We start from the raw sequence: 7,500 nt of genomic DNA on the forward strand, positions 1-7,500 counted from the left end.
CAGGTGAAGGAATGTGTTTGTTTACGCAGCACTAAGCTCACGTCGCTTTGGAAGTAATCGCATACAACATTGCACCTACAGGCTTAATGTGTGATCTAATCTTTCTACACTAGCAGATCTCTACTTGAAATGTGTGATCATTTTATTGTGAGACTATACAGTACTAACACAAGTAGTCCTGGCTTGCCCACCAATATTATAGATCTACAGTAGTACCTCAACTTACAAGCTTAAAGGCCTACTGAAATGATTTTTTTTTATTTAAACGGGAATAGCAGATCCATTCTATGTGTCATACTTGATCATTTCGCGATATTGCCATATTTTTGCTGAAAGGATTTAGTATAGAAAATCGACGATAAAGTTTGCAACTTTTGCTCGCTGATAAAAAAAAGCCTTGCCTGTACCGGAAGTAGCGTGACGTCACAGGAGGTAATATTCCTCACAATTCCCCGTTGTTTACAATGGAGCGAGAGAGATTCGGAGCGACAAAGCGACGATTACCCCATTAATTTGAGCGAGGATGAAAGATTCGTGGATGAGGAACGTTAGAGTGGATGACTAGAGAGGCAGTGAAGGACGTATCTTTTTTCGCTCTGACCGTAACTTAGGTACAAGCTGGCTCATTGGATTCCACACTCTCTCCTTTTTCTATTGTGGATCACGGATTTGTATTTTAAACCACCTCGGATACTATATCCTCTTGAAAATGAGAGTCGAGCACGCGAAATGGACATTCACAGTGACTTTTATCTCCACGACAATACATCGGTGACACACTTAGCTACTGAGCTAACGTGATAGCATCGTTCTCAAATGCAGATAGAAACAAAATACATAAATCCCTGACTGGAAGGATAGACAGAAGATCAACAATACTATTAAACCATGGACATGTAAATACACGGTTAATAATTCTCAGTCTGGCTGAGAATTACACCTGGCAAAGCTTAACAATGCTTTTGCTAACGACGCTGAAGCTAACTTAGCAACCGGACCTCACAGAGCTATGCTAAAAACATTAGCGCTCCACCTACGCCAGCCAGCCCTCATCTGCTCATCAACACCCGTGCTCACCTGCGTTCCAGCGATCGACGATTATGAAATGAAAACAGCTTTTTGTATAGGATTCTACGGACTCCAAATACTTCCCTTGCCCTCGTGACGTCACACGCATACGTCAGCAGCATAAAACGTTTTGAACCGGAAGTGTGGCGGGAAATTTAAAATTGCACTTTATAAGTTAACCCGGCCGTATTGGCATGTGTTGCAATGTTAAGATTTCATCATTGATATATAAACTATCAGACTGCGTGGTCGGTAGTAGTGGCTTTCAGTAGGCCTTTAATTGATTCTGTGACCGACTCTTAGCTAAAAAAAAAACCTGTATCTCGCCCATTGAAATTAAATAAAAACTTTTCATTGGTGCTTGGCCCCGCAAAATAGCACATCTTTGAAAAAGAACAACAAACGTTTGGATACTAAATATTGACTAAAAACAATACAATAGACTGTACTGCTACTAACTGCAATAGAATGTAACATTTATGTCCAGCGTGTGCCTTGGAGAGTGGACTTTTACACTATTTCCTTCCAGCTGCTTCTCCGTGCTTTCATGAATAACTTACACTATATATGACTTTGAATGCTCCAGGATATCAAAACATTTTGGACAATTCCATGCTCCCAACCTTGTGGGAACAGTTTGGAGCGGGCCCCTTCTTCTTCCAACATGACTCTGCACCGGTGCACAAAGCAAAATCCATAAAGAAATGGATGACAAAGTCTGGTGTGGATGAACTTGACTGGCCTGCACAGAGTCCTGACTTGAACCCGGTTGAACACCTTTGGGGTGAATTAGGCCTTCTCCACCAACATCAGTGTGTGACCTCACCAATGCGCTTTTGGATGAATGGTCGAAAATTCCTATAAACACACTCCGCAACCTTGTGGACAGCCTTCCCAGAAGAGTTGAAGCTGTAATAGCTGCAAAAGGTGGACCGACATCATATTGGGTAAGGAATGGGATGGCACTTCAAGTTCATATGTGAGTCAAGGCAGGTGGCCAAATACTTTTTGGCAATATAGTGTATTTCAACGTTCTTGGCTGAGTTATTGAGTTTCCAATCATTTCTACAACTCTTATTTTTTTGTGATAGAGTGATTGGAGCACATACTTGTTGGTCACAAAAAACATTCATGAAGTTTGTTAATATTTGGTTACATGTTCTGACCACATAATTTATCTTTGTCCATGTGATGTCAGATGAAACAAAAATAGAGCTGTTTGGCCACAATACCCAGCAATATGTTTGGAGGAGAAAAGGTGAGGTCTTTACGCCCAGGAACACCATTCCTACCGTCAAGCATGGTGGTGGTAGTATTATGCTCTGGGCCTGTTTTGCTGCCAATGGAACTGGTGCTTTACAGAGAGTAAATGGGACAATGAAAAAGGAGGATTACCTCCAAATTCTTCAGGACAACCTAAAATCATCAGCCCGGAGGTTGGGTCTTGGGCGCAGTTGGGTGTTCCAACAGGACAATGCTCCCATACACACGTCAAAAGTGGTAAAGGAATGGCTAAATCAGACTAGAATTGAAGGTTTTAGAATGGCCTTCCCAAAGTCCTGACTTAAAACGTGTGGACAATGCTGAAGAAACAAGTCCATGTCAGAAAACCAACACATTTAGCTGAACTGCACCAATTTTGTCAAGAAGAGTGGTCAAAAATTCAACCAGAAGCTTGTGGATGGCTACCAAAAGTGCCTTATTGCAGTGAAACTTGCCAAGGGACATGTAAGCAAATATTAACATTGCTGTATGTATACTTTTGACCCAGCAGATTTGGTCACATTTTCAGTAGACCCATAATAAATTCATAAAAGAACCAAACTTCATGAATGTTTTTTGTGACCAACAAGTATGTGCTCCAATCACTCTATCACAAAAAAATAACAGTTGTAGAAATGAATGGAAACTCAAGACAGCCATGACATTATGTTCTTTACAAGTGTATGTAAACTTTTGACCACGACTGTATATTTTTCCTCTTTAGGATCATACATCAACATTAATATTACCCAGTCGCACAAAGTCGAACGCTCTTTTTTTAACTTTAATTACCGATCTTTTCTCGTCTGACAACTTACTCATTTTCCGCCCATCACCTTCCAGTCATGGTAACTTCACCAACATGGGAACTCTGAACATCAATATTAACAGGAAAATCAACAAACGCTAGCGGGTCGTTACAATATCATCAATTTGTTTAAAATTATAGTAATTAATAACGATGTTGTCCTAGTCCAATCAAGGGGCGTTTCAGTATTTAACTTGCTGATGTTCATTTTAACAATGAAAAAATATAGCAACACCACTTCCAATACAGTCATACCTCCACTTAAGAGTGTTTAGGTTAAATGATGTGTTAATTTACGGTGTTTAGTGGTGCAAGGACAAATTGTGAAGCAAAATTAAAATTAAATCAAGTGGAGTATATGAAACTAAGTTCTTGGGAATAATAATTTATCATAAATTATGTCGGAAACCGCAGATTGAATACATAAAGGGAAACATATCCAAATCCATTGCAATTCTTTATAAAGTAAGACACATGCTGATTTTTGTCCCATTTACTCTCTGTAAAGCAGCAGTTCCATTGGCAGTAAAACAGGCTCAGAGCATAATACTACCACCACCATGCTTGACGGTAGAGATGTCCGATAATATCAGACTGCCGATATTATTGGCCGATAGATGCTTTAAAATGTAATATCGGAAATTATCGGTATCGGTTTCAAAATGATCGGTATCGGTTTCAAAAAGTAAAATGTATGACTTTTTAAAACGCTGCTGTGTACACGGACGTAGGAAGAAGTACAGAGCGCCAATAAACCTTGAAGGCACACACACACAAGTGAATGCCACGCATACTTGGTCAACAGGTCACACTGAGGGTGACCGTATAAACAACTTTAACACTGTTGCAAATATGCGCCACACTGTGAACCCACACCAAACAAGAATGACAAACACATTTCGGGAGAACATCCGCACCGTAACACAACATAAACACAACAGAACAAATACCCAGAACCCCTTGCAGCACTAACTCTTCCGGGACGCTACAATATACACCCCCTACGCCCCACACCTCAACCCCGCCCACCTCAACCTCCTCATGCTCTCTCAGGGAGAGCATGTCCCAAATTCCAAGCTGCTGTTTTGAAGCATGTTAAAAAAAAAAAATGCACTTTGTGACTTCAATAATAAATATGGCAGTGTCATGTTGGCATTTTTTTGCCATAACTTGAGTTGATTTATTTTGGAAAACCTTGTTACATTGTTTAATGTATCACAACAAAATTAGGCATAATAATGTGTTAATTCCACGACTGTATATATGGGTATCGGTTGATATCGGAATCGGTAATTAAGAGTTGGACAATATGGGAATATCTGATATCGGCAAAAAAGCCATTATCGGACATCTCTACTTGACGGTAGTCATGGTGTTCCTGGGATTAAAGGCCTCGCCTTTTCTCCTCCAAACATATTGATGGGTATTGTGGCCAAACAGCTCAAGTTTTGTTTCATCTGACATCACATGGACAAAGATAAGTTCTGTGGTCAGATGAAACAAAAATGTAGCTGAACTGCACCAATTTTTTGTCACGAGGAGTGGTCAAAAATTCAACCAGAAGCTTGTGGATGGCTACCAAAAGCGCCTTATTGCAGTGAAACTTGCCAAGGGACATGTAACCATTGATGTATGTATACTTTTGACCCAGTAGATTTGGTCACATTTTCATTAGACCCATAATAAATTCATAAAAGAACCAAACTTCATGAATGTTTTTTTTTTTGTGACCAACAAGGATGTGCTCCAATCACAAAAAAAAAGTTGTAGAAATTATTGGAAACGCAAGACAGCCATGACATTATGTTTTTTACAACTTTTGACCACGACTGTATATATTTGTGACTGGCCTTGTCCGAACTGTAGTACTGTGAACTGGCAGGGGGCGGCGCTAGGACCCGGTGGCTTCCCGGCTTCCTGAAGGCGGCAGGCGCGCTCTCTACAGGAAGGAGGTTCCCTCTCCGAAGGCGGTTGTAGTTTGGACTTGAAAGTTCCTCCCAACCTACTTAAAACCTTGTCATCTTTTGGAATGAACACTCTTTAAGGTGACTTTACCGCCGGGAGTCAATCTTTTCCATTTGTATGCGTGTATCCGTGGCGAGTCTACGTGTGTTGGTGAGCTCGGTGGAGCAGCACACCTGCGTGACTCAGGTAAGTCACCCATGAAGGAAGTCCACGGCAACGGGGCTTTGTTCGAGGTAAGAATTAGGCCCCAAGGTGTCAACACAGCACATTCATGTTCGCTTTTGGGTCCAAATGGGGATGTAGATTTAAGAAAAAGGAGGTTTAAAAATGTGGCAGAAGTAGAAGTTCCTCCCTCTGAGGTCCCTCCCTTGTTAGCCTAGCATTGACTGAAGGACACTTGTTAGAATCTCTGTTGACAACATTCCTCATTGATGCACACTTCTTAGTGCACACTTCTTAGTGCACAACATACTAAAGCCCCAATTAGCTTTGTCGTATGTACACCTTTTGTTTTATTGACCATTATATATGAAGCTGCAGCATACAAGGCAGGAAGTGAACCCAGTGATTAATGATTGACAGAGACGAAACATGCACCTGCATAGACCACCGGTGTCCAAAGTGAGGCCCTGGGGCCATTTGGTGCCCGCAGCTTGGTTTTCAAGGGCCCGTGGCACATTTTAAGAATCTTACAAAAATTTCTTCCGTCTACAAAAACCTTCCCTCCCCCCATTTACTTCCGGGGCTGCGTCCAATAAAATCACAAAGTTGCCGGGGGTCCTTAACCTGCACGCGACTGTCCTGTTTCGCGCCTGTACAAAAAAAACCCAACAATAATCGATTTCTTCAGATTCCAGCAGCTGTCAAAGACGAAGTATCCTTCCAGCGACGGGCAGTCAAAGCCGAAGTGCTATCGATCGCTGTCAATGACGCAAAAGGAAACATGACCACGGAAGTAAATGGGGGAGGGAAGGTTTTTGTAGAGGGAAGAAATTTTGGCGTGACAGGGCCGCGCGTTTCCCACCTAGGCCAGGGGTCGGCCATTTTGACCCGTTTCACAAAATAAAGAAAATGAAAGCTGCAAGCAGCGATGGACGGGACCGACTTTAACGGCACATAAAATCCAAACCGGAGCAGTAATTAAAACTCTTTGGTCAACTTTTAATCAGAAGGGTTCAATCTCTCTCCTGTGCTAGTTTGAAGCCGACACGACAAACGCGCTCAGAGGAGATAATGTTTGAAAAAAGGTGACCGGTTTTTAAAAAACTTTTGTTTTGAACGGGGAATTGCAAACTTCCTGTTGATTTTTGCTGGGGGTTGTCAATATATGAAGTGTAGGTCTAAGTGAGACCTACGCTGTGAACCCACACCAAACAAGAATGACAAACACATTTCGGGAGAACATCCGCACCGTAACACAACATAAACACAACAGAACAAATACCCAGAATCCCATGCATCCATAACTCTTCTGGGCTACATTATACACCCCCGCTACCACCAACCCCTCCGTGCGTCGGTTGAGGTTGGGGGGGGCAGGGTTTGGTGGTAGCGGGGGTGTATAATGTAGCCCGGAAGAGTTAGAGATGCATGGGATTACATGTGTAAGCAGAGGCCGCATACAACATGTGACCGGGCCGGCACGCAGATAGCATGGTGTAAAAGCGGACGCGACGACATGTTGTAGAGGACGTTAAAGGCAGTGCCATCACGGCACGCCCTCAATATTGTTATCCGGGTGAAAATCGGAGAATGTTTGCCCCGGGAGATTTCCTCCCGGAAAAATCGGGGGGGTCGGCAAGTATGCAGCCGAGCCGCATCAGAGTGATCAAAGAGCCGCAGGTTGCCGACCCCTGACCTAGGCCTTCAGTGATGTTAAGTTAAAGTACCAATGATAGTCACGCACACACTAGGTGTGGTGAAATGTGTCCTCTGCATTTGACCCATCCCCTTGTTCACCCCCTGGGAGGTGAGGGGAGCAGTGGGCAGCAGCGGTGGCCCGCGCCCGGGAATCATTTTTGGTGATTTAACCCCCAATTCCAACTCTTGATGCCGAGGTCCAAGCAGGGATGTCCGACTTCAATGATTACCTCTCAAAAATACCATCATTTATGTCAGCACATGACCATTGCTGGAGAAATACTACCGTATTTTTCGGAGTATAAGTCGCTCCGGAGTATAAGTCGCACCGGCCGAAAATGCATAATAAAGAAGGAAAAAAACATATAAGTCGCACTGGAGTATAAGTCGCATTTTTGGGGGAAATTTTTTTGATAAAATCCAACACCAAGAATAGACATTTGAAAGGCAATTTAAAATAAAGAATAGTGAACAACAGGCTGAATAAGTGTACGTTATATGACGCATAAATAACCAACTGAGAACATGCCTGGTAG

The 7,500-nt window shown here is 42.5% G+C and overlaps 1 protein-coding gene across 3 annotated transcripts in view; it reads left to right on the forward strand.

The window, feature by feature from the left end:
• The first annotated feature begins 5,015 nt into the window (after positions 1-5,015).
• Positions 5,016-7,500, forward strand: part of tmem51b (transmembrane protein 51b) — a 28,272-nt gene continuing 25,787 nt past the window's right edge. Inside the window, exon 1 of one of the 3 annotated variants that reach the window (XM_062038276.1) lies at positions 5,016-5,337. The gene's annotated coding sequence lies outside the window, so the exon portion shown is untranslated. The remainder of the gene's footprint in view (positions 5,338-7,500) is intronic. The other 2 variants (XM_062038275.1, XM_062038277.1) reach the window with 2 other exon arrangements.

Source organism: Entelurus aequoreus, linkage group LG26, assembly GCF_033978785.1.
Source record: "Entelurus aequoreus isolate RoL-2023_Sb linkage group LG26, RoL_Eaeq_v1.1, whole genome shotgun sequence".
NCBI classification, from domain to species: domain Eukaryota; kingdom Metazoa; phylum Chordata; class Actinopteri; order Syngnathiformes; family Syngnathidae; genus Entelurus; species Entelurus aequoreus.